This window comes from Heloderma suspectum, chromosome 4 (assembly GCF_057233095.1).
Source record: "Heloderma suspectum isolate Gila_16-S chromosome 4, 16-S_ref, whole genome shotgun sequence".
Lineage (NCBI taxonomy): Eukaryota > Metazoa > Chordata > Lepidosauria > Squamata > Helodermatidae > Heloderma > Heloderma suspectum.
The window spans coordinates 315,047,420-315,061,089 of NC_139461.1; positions in this window are offsets into that span (position 1 = coordinate 315,047,420).

Sequence of the window (13,670 nt, forward strand, 5' to 3'; positions counted from 1 at the left end):
ACTTTGAATTCCGTTTCTGTCTTCCAGAGTATTAGCTATCCCACCCAATTTTGTGTCATCTGCAAATGTGATGCGCATTCCCTGCACCTCCTCCTCCAAGTCATTAATAGCAATGTGGAAGAGCACTGGGCCCAGGACTGAGCCCTGCGGTACCCCACTCGTTACCTCTTCCCAGTTGGAGAAGATCCCATTGATGAGCACTCTTTGAGTCTGATTCCGTAGCCAACAGAATCCCCACCTTTCCTCGTAGGACTTGGTCTCCAGCTACCGCACCATGTTTGTTACCCTCCCCTGGACATGTCAATATCCTCCTTTAACTGAGGCTTAATTGCTGCCGATCCGTTTACTTCTGCCATTTGTGTGTAGTTTTCCAATGAATTGCATATCCATGCTATGGTAACCCCCAATCCTCACTATCTTGTAACCCACACTAACACACTCCTTATCATCGTTGCCAGTAATGCCTTGACTGTAAGACACTGTAATTTGTATTAATTCCTCCAAAGAGGCCTTTCTGATGCACGCAGGTGATGCCCAATTGAGGGCACTTGCTCCAGGTTTGTAGGTCTTTATATCCAACACCCCGGAAAAGCTGAATGCATCAAAAGCCAGAAAACCAAAAAAAAGGGGGGGGATCTCTGCAGAACAATAGCATTTAATTAAATTGTGCAATTTCTTGCAGACTTAATCTTGGATTAAGGCAAGCTCAAACAGGCAGATCTTCCAGTACTTGCTGGGTGTGCTCCCTACACTCCCTGCACACTTCAGATCTTTTTTTTTTTTTTAAGATGAAGGAAAGGCCAGCATTGTTCCAGCTATGTCCAGTACTCAGTTTTGTGAAAGTTCAGTGGGACAAAGTGCTCCATTGCCTTTTCTCTAGCCTGTTCTCATCTCTAGCTCAGTGTGATACAGCTGGTCCATTTCACTGTGTGTGTGTGTCATTCTATGCCGGATTGAGAAACAGTTCCCAGGAGCACCTAGTTGGTCTTATGTTCTCCCCATAATGCTCATCATTTTTAGGCTCCTGGCCCATGTTTTCCTGCACCAGTATTCGGGTCAGACAGCAGATGGCCACCAGGAGGCAGCATTGAAGCCACAGTTCTTGCGCCAACTTGCTGTAGCTGTTTCCTGCTGGTGGTGAAATGTGCTATCTGCCCCAGCCCCATCCATCTTGCTGTGGCAGCTGAGCGGAGCGCCATGTCCTTCAGCCGGAAGGAGGTGTGAGGACAGGTGTAGTCCACGCAAAATCCTGCTGGATCAGACCAAAGGTCCATCTAGTGCAGCCAAAAGCCAGGCACATGCCTCTGTGAAGTTCTCAAGTAAGGCAAGAAGGTGACAGTGCATGCACACGCACGCATGCACACACACTGTATTGGGAGGCCACTATACATGGCAGTTCCACTTAGCTGTCATGGCTAATAGTCGTTGATAGACCTCTCCTCCTCGGACTGGGGCTTGACTATGCAGAAAGCTCTTCCCAGGAGTACGCTGGGCCCTCCTTAGTCTTGCAGCACTTGCCTGCTCCATGGGGCACACACCTGCCCCTGCCTGCCTCAACTGTCAGGGCAATGGCTCCTGCCTAATGCTCTTTTCTGCCATATGCGGTGGATGTGAACACAAGCCCTGGTGCTGGATCAGACCAGGGTCCATCTCGTCTAACATTCTGTTCACGCAGTGGCCAACCAGCTGCCTGTAGGAAACCTACCAGTGGGCCATGAGTGGAATAGCGCCCTCCTGCTCACCTGCCTCTGGTACTGGGGGTAATATACAGTTGTGACTAGTAGCCATTGGTCGCCTTGTCCTCCCTGACAGAGCCCCTGGAGAAGAGCCTTGCCTTCAGAATCAGATGTGAGCACCAGCTGGGGCAGCTTCCTCTGTAGAGAGCAGTCAGCCAAATGCCCCAAGTGTTCACTCGGGAACAGAGCACCTGATGTTACCCCTTGCATCTTCCTGCCTCGCCTACGCTATCTTTCATAGAATCATAGAATAGTAGGGTTGGAAGGGGCCTACAAGGCCATCGAGTCCAACCCCCTGCTCAGTGCAGGAATCCAAGTCAGAGCATCCCTGACAGATGGCTGTCCAGCCTCGTCTTGAATGCCTCCAGTGTGGGAGAGCCCACCACCTCCCTAGGGAATTGGTTCCATTGTATTACTCTAACAGTCAGGAAGTTTCTCCTCATGTTCAGCCGGAATCTGGCTTCCTGTCACTTGAGCCCATTATTCCGTGTCCTGCACTCTGGGATGATCAAGAAGAGATCCTGGCCTTCCTCTCTGTGACAACCTTTCCAGTGCTTGAAGAGTGCTATCCTGTCTCCCCTCAGTCTTCTCAAGGCTAAACATGCCCAGTTCCTTCAGTCTCTCTTCATAGGGCTTTGAAAGGAGGCAGCTGTACACTGTTGGCTGTCAGGGCTGGTGCCCCCCATTTCCACACTCGGGTCCTGCATGGGTTCATCTAACCTTGTATGCTAGTTGTGAGAGTGGCCACCACAGAGCCTTGTGGAAGAGGCTTCCCTGGGCTCATTATGCACAGAATGTGGACGCACTTCCTTTCATCTTGAAACCTGCTTCCAAGGAATTTTAGTAGATAACCTTTCTCTCTTCTGAGAAACAGCTTTTTATAAAGTCCCACCATGGCTTTCCTTGGTCACTTCCCCGTTTTTCTTCACAAGAGCGCTCACAATCCCCTCCTCTGTTGACTTCTGTTTCTTTTTCGGCTCTTGTATAGAAGACGAGGATGACCAGTTAGGTCCACCCTGCAGACTGAGCCCTTCTCAAATGAGTCATGATTTGGGGGGTAAGCAGGGATTAGCTTTCCCCATCTGCGACCTTGCAGTGCTCCCCAGCTCACCTGCCCTGATCCTTCCCATGCTGGGCCCTTGTGCTGTGTGCTGCTGGTGGTCCAGGCTGTGAAAGTGGTGGTGGCAGCATCGTGAGCCCCTTGGCTGCTACTGTTGTCGTCTTCCCCTCCCCTCTGTATGCTGCGGTTGCTGTTCCAGCATGTCTGAGCAACCTCCTTATTAGGAGGATGTGGAGGAATGCCCAGCAGCTCTGTGAACATGGCTCACTCACTTCCATCTAGGCAGTGGGCCGTTGCAGCAGCAGCAGTGTTGCTGGATGTTGAGCAAAACAGCCACCACTGCCAGAAACTGGCTTTACTTCATATCTGTTGCATCACTGCCTGTCTAGCCTCTTCCTTAGGCAGCGGCGGGGTGTGTGTGTGTCTTTGCCCTGGGGAGGGCATCTTCCCTCCCAGTAATGTGCTCAGCCCTGGGCCAGCCAGGGAGACTGGAGCCAGCCAGGGCTTTGGCCCCATTGGCTGGGGAGGGGGAGGCTGGCTGGGGAGGGGGAGGCTGGCTGGGGGGATGTTGGCACCATTCTTACTTTGGCTCCTGAAGTGGCCTCCCCTGAACTGAGGTGCTCCAGTAAAGACAGCCTTGGGCTTGGGCACAGGCTCAAGCATTCTATTGGTGGAGGGGTGTTTTAAAATCCCCCGTTCCCCAAAAAGGGTCATGTAGAAGGACAGGCTTGGAAAAACCCAGTAAGTGAAGGCAGGTTAAGTTTATACACACAACCCCAACCCCTGGCTGCAATTTGGCCCCCCTTATCCACTGAATCCCACTTTATTCTGCACTCATCTGGAGTACAGTGGCCACTCCTGGGCACTGCGCTTCAAGAAGGATGCAGGCAGATTGGGACAGGTTCAGAGGAAGCCAGTGTAGTGTTCAGTGAGCTGGAAGACAAGTCCTGTGAGGAAAGGTTGAGGGAGCCTGGAGAAGAGAGGAGGGAACGGGGACATGCTCGCACGCTTTCTATCCCTGCTGGGCTGCCACATAAGAGAGGGCAGAGGACTAGAACTAACAAGCTGAAGTTACGGAAGGGAAGACTTCAGTTGAACCAAACTGAATAGCCAAATGGCAAGAGCAGATTGACCATGGCGGAAATTTCCAGGCGGGGGGCTTTCCCTTGGAAGCCTTCAAGCCGAGGCCAGAGAGCCATCTGTTGGGGAGGCCCTCGAGTTCCTGCGCTGAACAGGGGTTGGACTAGATAGCTTCTGCCAGGCCCCGCCAACTCTTTTGAGATTTTGGCGCTGTGGCTGCAGAATCGGTCTCCCCGACCCAGGGAAGCACAGAGCACAAGCCCCGCCCCGCGCCACGGCAGTTCAGCTCAAGTCCCACCGAAATGGGCTCCCTTTGTTTTTTTCCGGGACTTGTGCAGGCAAATGCCTGGGGAGGTGGGTGGGCCACACGGACTGGGTGTGCTGGTGCCCAGCGGCCTGAGGAGTGGAGGGCCTGCAACGATGGCCCTGTTCAAATCTCACCTTGGCTGCAAAGTCGTGAGGCGGAGCTGGGAAGCTGCCGTCCTCTCTGCCTCAGGTCCCCAGCTGCGGCAGGGGAATCTTTGGACACCCCACCTGACCGGGCTGTTACCAGGGATGCCGTGCGTGAGACCCAGGGAAAGTCCCAGCCAGGTGGGGCGGTGATAGTCCAAGCAGCACTGAAAGCTTCTGTGGATCACAGGGTTTGGCTACCAACGTTTGTTCTTTTGCTTACTGCTTTTAGGGGAGCTAGTTGGTTTTGATACATTTTTATGATCATAAATGTGTAAACTGCTTCCAGTATTTTTGAGATCATAGAATAGTAGGGTTGGAAGGGGCCTACAAGATCATCGAGTCCAACCCCCTACTCAGTGCAGGAATCCAAGTCAAACCATCCCTGACAGGCTGACCAGCCTCATCTTGAATGCCTCCAGTGTGGGAGAGCCCACCGCCTCCCTAGGTCATGGGTTCCATGGTCATATTGCTCTAACAGTCAGGACGTTTCTCCTGATGTTCAGCCGGAATCTGGCTTCCTGTCACTTGAGCCCATGATTCCGTGTCCTGCACTCTGGGATGATCGAGAAGAGATCCTGGCCTTCCTCTCTGTGACAACCTTTCAAGTCCTTGAAGAGCGCTATCCTACCTCCCCTCAGTCTTCTCTTCTCAAGGCTAAACATGCCCAGTTCTTTCAGTCTCTCCTCAGAGGGCTTTGTTTCCAATCCCCTGATCATCTTTGTTGCCCTCCTCTGAACCCTCTCCAGTTTGTCTGCATCCTGCTTAAAATGACTCCAGATGAGGCCTAACCAGTGCTGAGTAGAAGGGAACTAGTATTTGACATGATTTGGAAGCTATACTACACTCCCCCTGAAGACACAGGTTCGCAGCTTGGGTGTACTTCTGGATTCAGCCCTGAGCCTGGATGTCCAGGTTTCAGCGGTGGCCAGGAGTGCATTTGCACAGTTAAAGCTAGTGTGCCAGCTGCGCTGGTTCCTTGAGATGTCTGACTTGCCCCCAGTGATACATGCCTTAGTTACATCCCGTTTGGATTACTGTAACACGCTCTACATGGGGCTGCCTCCAAAGAGTGCTCGGAAACTTCAGCTGGTTCAAAAAGCTGCTGCCAGACTGCTGACGGGGGCTGTGTACAGGGAGCATACCACTCCCCTGCTAAAACAGCTTCACTGGTTCCCAGTCTGTTTCCGGGCACAATTCAAAGTGCTGGTCATGTACTATAAAGCCCTATACAGCTCAGGTCCAGGTTATCTGAAAGACCATATGCCCTGAGATCTTCAGGGGAGGCCCTTCTTGTGGTCCCACCACCATCACAGGCACGTCTGGTGTGAAAGTGGGAGAGGGCCTTCGCAGTGGCTGCCCCAAGCCTCTGGAACTCCCTTCCTAGGGAGGCGAGAGTGGCACCCTCCTTGATACGCTTTCGCTGGCACGTAAACCCCTTTTTCTTCTGGCAGGCCTTTGGGGATAGCTAGTCTGGAGCTGTGAGAGTATGGATGGATACTGTGGTTATTTTTTTGTTATTTTTTAACATTTTGACATGCTATACAATTTTAATATTATTGATGATTTAATTATATTTTTAACTTTTGTGTAGTTTTATTTATAGGTTTGACTGTACAAGTTTTAATGTTGTAAAGCCACCTTGAGTCCCAGTATTGGGAAAATAAATACATAAATAAATATAATAATAATACTTGTAGTAATGCAGCCCAGAATAGCATTTGCTTTTTTTGCAGCCGCATGACATTGTTGGCTCATATTCAGCTTGAGATCGACAACAGTGCCAAGATCCTTCTCGTATGTAGTGTTGTTGAGCCAAGTCTCCCCCATCTTGTAACTGTGCATTTGGTTTCTTTTTCCTAGGTGCAGAACTTGGCATTTCTCCCTATGAAATGTCATTCTGTTGTTTTCTGCCCAGCGCTCCAGTCTATCAAGATCATTTTGAATTCTGTTTCTGTCTTCCAAAGTATTAGTGGGGTACCGCAGGGCTCAGTCCTGGGCCCAGTGCTCTTCAACATTTTTATTAATGACTTGGAGGAGGAGGTGCAAGGAATGCTGATCAAATTTGCAGATGACACAAAATTGGGAGGGATAGCTAATACTTTGGAAGACAGAAACAAAATTCAAAGTGATCTGGATAGACTGGAGTGCTGGGCAGAAAACAACAGAATGACATTTAATAGGGACAAATGCCAAGTTCTGCACCTAGGAAAAAGAAACCAAATGCACAGTTACAAGATGGGGGATACGTGGCTCAATCACACTACGAGCGAGAAGGATCTTGGAATTGTTGTCGATCACAAGCTGAATATGAGCCAACAATGTGATGTGGCTGCAAAAAAGGCAAATGCTATTTTGGGCTGCATTCATAGAAGCATCGCTTCCAAATCCCGGGAAGTACTAGTTCCCCTCTACTCAGCACTGGTTAGGCCTCATCTGGAGTACTGTGTCCAGTTCTGGGCACCACACTTTAAGAAGGATGCAGACAAGCTAGAGAGGGTTCAAAGGAGGGCAACAAAGATGATCAGGGGACTGGAAACAAAGCCCTATGAAGAGAGACTGAAAGAACTGGGCATGTTTAGCCTTGAGAAGAGAAGACTGAGGGGAGATATGATAGCACTCTTCAAGTACTTGAAAGGTTGTCACAGAGAAGAAGGCCAGGATCTCTTCTTGATCATCCCAGAGTGCAGGACACGGAATAATGGGCTCAAGTTACAGGAAGCCAGATTCCGACTGAACATCAGGAAAAACTTCCTGAGTGTCAGAGCAATACGGCAATGGAACCAATTACCTGGGGAGGTGGTGGGCTCTCCCACACTGGAGGCCTTCAAGACGAGGCTGGACAGCCATTTGTCAGGGATACTCTGACTTGGATTCCTGCATTGAGCAGGGGGTTGGACTCGATGGCCTTGTAGGCCCCTTCCAACCCTACTATTCTATGATTCTATGATTAGCTATCCTGCCGAATTTTGTGTCATCTGCAAATGTGATCAGCATTCCCTGCACCTCCTCCTCCTAAGTCATTAATAAACATGTTGAAGAGCACCGGGCCCAGGACTGAGCCCTCCGGTACCCCACTCGTTACCTCTCCCCAGTTTGAGAAGGTCCCATTGAGAAGCACTCTTTGAGTCCGATTCTGTAGCCAAGTGTGGATCCACCTGATCGTTGTTTCATCTAGCCCACTTTGCTGATCAGTTTGCTGATCAGGATATCATGGGCATTTTGTCGAAAGCTTTGCTGAAGTCGAGGTATATGATGTCCACAGCATTCCCACAGTCCACAAGGGAGGTTACCTGATCAAACAATGAGATCAGATTTGTCTGGCAGGACTTGTTCTTAACAAATCCATGTTGGCTTCGAGTTATCCCTGCATTATTTTCAAGGTGCTTACAGATGGATTGCTTTATCATCTGCTCCAGAATTTTTCCAGGGATTGATGTCAGACTGGCCTGTAGTTCCCACATTCCTCCTTTTTGAAGATAGGGACAACATTAGCCCTCCAGTCATCTGGCACTTCCCCGGTCCTCCATGATTTCTCAAAGAGAATAGACAGCGGTTCTGAGAGTTCTTCTGCCAGTTCCATTATTACTCTAGAATGCAGTTCATCTGGCCCTGGAGATTTGAACTCATTCAAAGTAATTGGGTGTTCCTTGACCATATGCCTATCGATCTCAAGCTGCAATCCTGCCCCTTCAGCCTGTACTTCGCCTTTGCCAGGGGGTCATAGACCCTCTTTCAGAAGAAGACTGAGCCAGAAGTAGGAATTGGGCACCTCTGCCTTTTCTTTGTCATCTGTTATCATTTTTCCATCCTCACTGAATAGCTGAATCACCATTTCTTTCCTCTGTCTTTTACTATGCACGTATCTTTCGAAACCATCGACCATGGTATCCTTCTGAATAGGTTGTCTGGGTTGGAGTTGGAGGCACTGTACTGCAGTGGTTCTGCTCCTACTTGGATGGCCGACTCCAGAAGGTGGTGCTGGGGGATTATTGCTCTGTGCCATGGCAATTGTGCCATGGGGTTCCACAGGGCTCTGTTTTATCCCCCATGCTGTTTAACATCTACATGAAACCGCTGGGGGAGGTTATCCGGAGGTGTGGGCTGAGGTGCCATCAATATGCGGATGACACCCAGCTCTACCTCTCTCATCAAACCCTGGTGAGGCAGTGGCTGTTCTGAATCAGTGCCTGGGCACGGTAATGGACTGGATGAGGGCCAATAAACTGAAACTCAGTCCAGACAAGACGGAGGTGCTGTTAGTGGGTGGTTCGTCTGCCCGGCTAGGTGATATTCAGCCTGTTCTGGAGGGGGTTGCACTCCCCCTAAGGGATCACGTTCGTAGTTTGGGGGTGCTCTTGGACCCAGAACTGTCACTTGAGGCATAGGTGAACTCAGTGGCACGGAGCACTTTTTTCAGCTTAGGTTGATATGCCAACTATGCCCTTATCTGGACAGAGATAGCCTAGCTACAGTTATCCATGCTCTGATAACTTCTCGTCTGGATTACTGTAATGCGTTAAAGATGGGGCTGCCTTTGAAAATGGTCCAGAAACTTCAGCTGGTCCAAAATAGGGCAGCAAGATTGTTAACAGGGACTGGCCAATGAGCTCATATTATGCCAGTACTTTTCCAGCTGTGCTGACTGCCAGTCCATTTCTGGGCCCAATTTAAAGTGCTGGTATTAACATTCAAAGCCCTTAATGGCTTGGGGCCAGGTTATCTGAAGGATCACCTCCTTCCATATGTGCCTGCCCGGACCTTAAGATCATCCTCAGCAGCCCTTTTCCATGAGCCCCTGCCAAAGGAAGTGAGGCGGGTGCCTACTAGGAGGAGGGCTTTTTCTGCTGTGGCACCCTGGCTGCGGAATGAGCTCCCTAGTGAGGTTCGCCTGGCATCTACATTGTATTATTTCCAATGCCAGGTGAAGACCTTTTTATTTTCCCAGGCATTTTAGCTCTTTAGACTTTTAGCTTTGCTGTTTTAAACCTGTATTTTAAATCCCTGCACTGCCACTAGATTTTATTCTGGTTTTATTCTGGTTGTACTGTTTCCTGTGGTTTTAATGTTTTATATATTTTGTATTGTTTTATTGTGTGCTCTTTGGTTTTAATTTTTGTGAACCGCCCAGAGAGCTTCAGCTATTGGGTGGTATAGAAATGAAGTAAAATAAATCTGAAGAAAGCCTTTTTGTTCCTTTTAGCATCTCTCACTAACCTCAGCTCATTCTCAGCTTTAGCCTTCCTGACGCCATCCCTGCACTTCTGTGCTACCTGCCTGCACTCTTCCTTTGTAGCTTGGCCTTCCTTCCACTTCCTGTGTGTGTCCTTTTTTGTTTTCAGGTCATCTCTAATCTTTTTGTGAAGCCACATTGGCTTCTTCTGTTGTCTTCCGCCGTTTTTTCTTGTTGGAATGTTTTATAATTGTGCCTTTAGTATGTCCTTTTTTAAAACCTCCCAGCCATGTTGGACTCCTTTTCTCATTAGAGTCACTTGCCATGGGACCTTACTTATCATTGTTCTGAGTTTATTAAAACTAGCTTTCCTAAAATCCAGGGTACGTGTTTGGCTACACTTGGCTTTTGGTTCCTTTAGAACCAAGAACTCAAGTGCAACATGGTCGCTTTCCCCCAGAGTTCCCATAAGTGCTAGTTTATCCACTAAGTCATCTCTGTTGGTTAGGATCAAGTCAAGGATAGCGAATCCTCTAGTTCCTTCCTCTGCTTTCTGTAGGAGGGAGTGATCCGCCACACAAGTCAGGCATTTCCTGGAGGGGCCATGTTTTGCAGAATTTGTCTCCCAACAAATATCGGGGAAATTGAAGTCCCCCATTACTACTACATCATGCTTCCTTAAAACGTTGGCAATTTGCTTTTCAAAAGTTTCATCCTCATCTTCTTGATTAGGTGGCCGGTAGTAGACTCCGACCACCATGTTCCTTTTATTCTTTGTTCCATTTATTTCAACCCAGATGCTCTCGATGGGGCTACCAAGCTCCTCTTCCTGTATTTCTGTGCAGAGATACGTATTTTTCACATATAGTGCAACCCCACATCCTGTTCTGTTCCTCCATTTCTTTTTGAACAAGTTCTATCTTTCAATTGCTTTATTCCAGTCATGGCAGTCATCGAACCAAGTTTCAGTTACACCTATCGTCATAATTTCCCTTCCATACTAAGTGTTCAAGTTCATTCTGTTTGTTTCCCATACTCTGGGCATTAGTATATAGACATCGAAGACCATGTGCTTCATAGTCTGGCTTTCTTCCTACATGTGTCTGAAGACTACTTTTGGGCGCTGTTAGAACTGTTCTCTCCGTTGTGATGCATGAGCATCCGTTCTGTAGGATTCAGTTTAAAGCCCCCTGATGAAGTTCTTCCTGCTGTGGCCAAACACATTCTTCCCAGCCTTTGTGAGGTGCAACCTGTCCCTTGCCAACAGCCCATCTTCCAGGAAGTACAGCCCGTGGTCCCAGAATCCAAATCTCTCTCGTCGGCACCACCTTCATAGCCAGTCATTCACCCGGAGTATTTTTCTTTCACTTTCTATCCCTGTTCTAACTACTGGAAGGATGGATGAGAAAACTATCTGTGCCTCAAAGTTCTTGAGTTTCCTTCCCAAAGCTTCAAAGTGATTTCTTCGTAGCTCCAGTTGGCGGTATCGTTTGTTCACACGTGGATGAGAAGAAAGGGATACCTGTCAGTGGGCTTTATGAGTGCAGGCAACCCTTCAGTCACGTGTCTGATCCATCCTCCTGGGAGACAGCATACCTGGTGAGTCCATGGGTCTTCGTGACATACTTGGGTCTCGATCTCACGCAGCAAGGAGTCTCCCGCTACTACTACTTGTGTTGTTGTAGACCTTGGTTTCATCGGCTCTGCTTGACTGGCCTTCAGCCTCTTGCTCACTCTCCTGCAGGGTCCCCTGTAATTCTTCCTCTGCAGGCTGCCCTCCAGTCTCATCCTCAAGTAACTGGAAGTGGTTCCATAGTTCCACTGGTGCAGAGTGGCTTCTAGTTCTTCTGCTCCTGTCACCCTTTTCCAAGGAGTATCCTCTATTTCATTTTTCCTCACCTCAGTTGATTTTTCTCTTCTGCCTCAGCTTGCTGTTGCTCTTCTCGCTCCTGTACTTCCCTTTGCTGCTGTAGTTCCACCGTCCTGTCCAAGAACTCTTCGTGTTCTCTTACTCCCTGGAGGGTCGACACTCGCCGCTCCAGTCCTCTTACTTTTTTTCCAGCAGCGTGATCAACTTGCACTTGTTGAACGTGTAGGCCATGTTGATCTCGGGCAAGAAAATGAACATTGCACAGACCTTGCAGGTCACCACTGGAGAGTCTTTTCCTCCCACAGTCTTTATTCCCTTTATGTTTCTAGCTTTCTGATTTTACTGGGATAGCCTGTGCTTTGTCCTCTATTCCCTGGAGGTGAACAACAGAGTCCCACTGGTATGGAAGTGTGTGTTACAAGAAAAAGAATTAAAAAAAAATTGAGAGAGACAGCAATAAATATGCCTCCCATTGGGCAGGTCTCGGCATGAGTTCTGTCTCCACCCCTCCCCACAATCCTTCAAGTGCTCACCCCCCCCCCCGCCCCAGCAAGAATGACAGGGCTCTCTAACAAGAGGGAGGCACGTTTCAAGAGGATGCCTGAGGAGCAGGCCAATTCTCCCCCACATCAAGTTAGCCAGAAGTTTCAACCGTTCTCCAGTTGGGAGGTGCTCATGGCTTGGGCTAGGCTGGCCCAGCTTCAGCTGCAGGACGCTTGTGGGTCTTGTGCCCTGGATTGGGCTCTCTGGGCAGGATGTGGCCCAGGGACTGTGCCTCCCATCATCCAAAGCAGTTGCCTGTTCCATGTGGAAGGCCAGAGGCAGTGCTGGTGGGGGCAGCCCTAGGACTTTCCTCTGCTTTCTTTCCCAGGGCTAGGAGCTGGGTCTTGCCTAGAGTCCTTTCCCTGACCTCTTGGGAGGCCGGATTGGCTTTGTTTTCTCCCTTGAGTCTCCTTGCTTGGCCTTTTGCAGGCTCAGCACGAGGTTTCTGGCTTCTTGCACAGCCAGGGGTTGCTGATTCATCCCTCCGATTACTTTACAAGGGAGAGACATCAGCACAGTGTGGATGAACAAGGAGGAACAACAAGGCTTGGCTGGAGCTGCTGAGCCTGGGGCGGCCGGTCACTGGAGTCCCAACACCAGGAAGGAGGAGGTGCCTGGAGTTCCACCTGGGTAGTGACCACACTCACCTACAGCTGACCCCTGACTCTCTGGCCTCCACCAGTGATGATCTGGTCACCCCTGCCTTTTCCTGGCGCTGGCACTTGCTGTGCAAGTGAGCACATGCCACCATCTCTGGGGAAGCAAGTGGTCCAGCTTCCCACAGGCCTTTATCTCCTCCCACCCCAGAACATTGGAAGAAGCTCTGCTATCCTAACTGGCTATGGAAGTACCTAATGCTGACAACACAAGGGATGCTCCAGCCATGAATGGCTTGCTCCAGCTCATGCAACTGAGCGTCCCTTGCTGTTCATGCGGCAAAGGCACCCGATTTAGGCCCGGAACCTCCAGTGACAGATTTTCCTGTTTGCCTGTTGAACTGGATCTGTCTCTTGGCGCGTGCTTGGAAGTGACGTGTGACTGCTGCTGCTTCAGCCAACAGGACAGCAGTGTGCGTGTGCGTGCGTGTTCATCCCATTTGGAGAGGTAGGGGAGAAGTACCTCCATCACTAACTGAAGCTCAGTGCCCCACACCAGGAGCTGGTAGGTTTGTCTTGAGGTGATTGTGGCTCCGAATTTGAGACCATTGCTTCCAAGCACCTTTGACACATGTGAGCCAGACACATGGCTAGGAAAAGGTATGTTCTCAATGGGCTAGGCCTGCTAGACAGCAACATCAGGGCCTGATAACAGTGGGCACTGGTGAGTGGGAGGGAAGCATGGCTTGCTTGTGGTGGGGGGCAGAGCCTGCTTAGCCATCTTGGGCAGTCTGCCTTCCTCAGCTACAGCAATGTTCTTACCCTGGAAACAAGGCACAAAAAGACCGGCTGCAACAATGTTCTCTACATCTCACCCAACCAGTTATTATACCAACCTCCTCATCCTCCCAAGTCCATCTCCACAGCGCAGGCCGGTGTGGGTGATGCCTGCAAAGGACTATTTTAGGACCATTCCATGCATTGCGTGTTCTCCCCACACTGTGTGCTGCCTGTGCCTTTGCAGCTTTAAAAATTCTGTTCAAAAACCTCTTGTGTGATGAACAAGTTCTGCATCATGATCTCTATTCTCCTTAAATCCCCCAGGCTGCCTGTCAGCTGGGCTTCCTTCATCTCGCAGCGTGGCCACTGATGATGCTTGGTT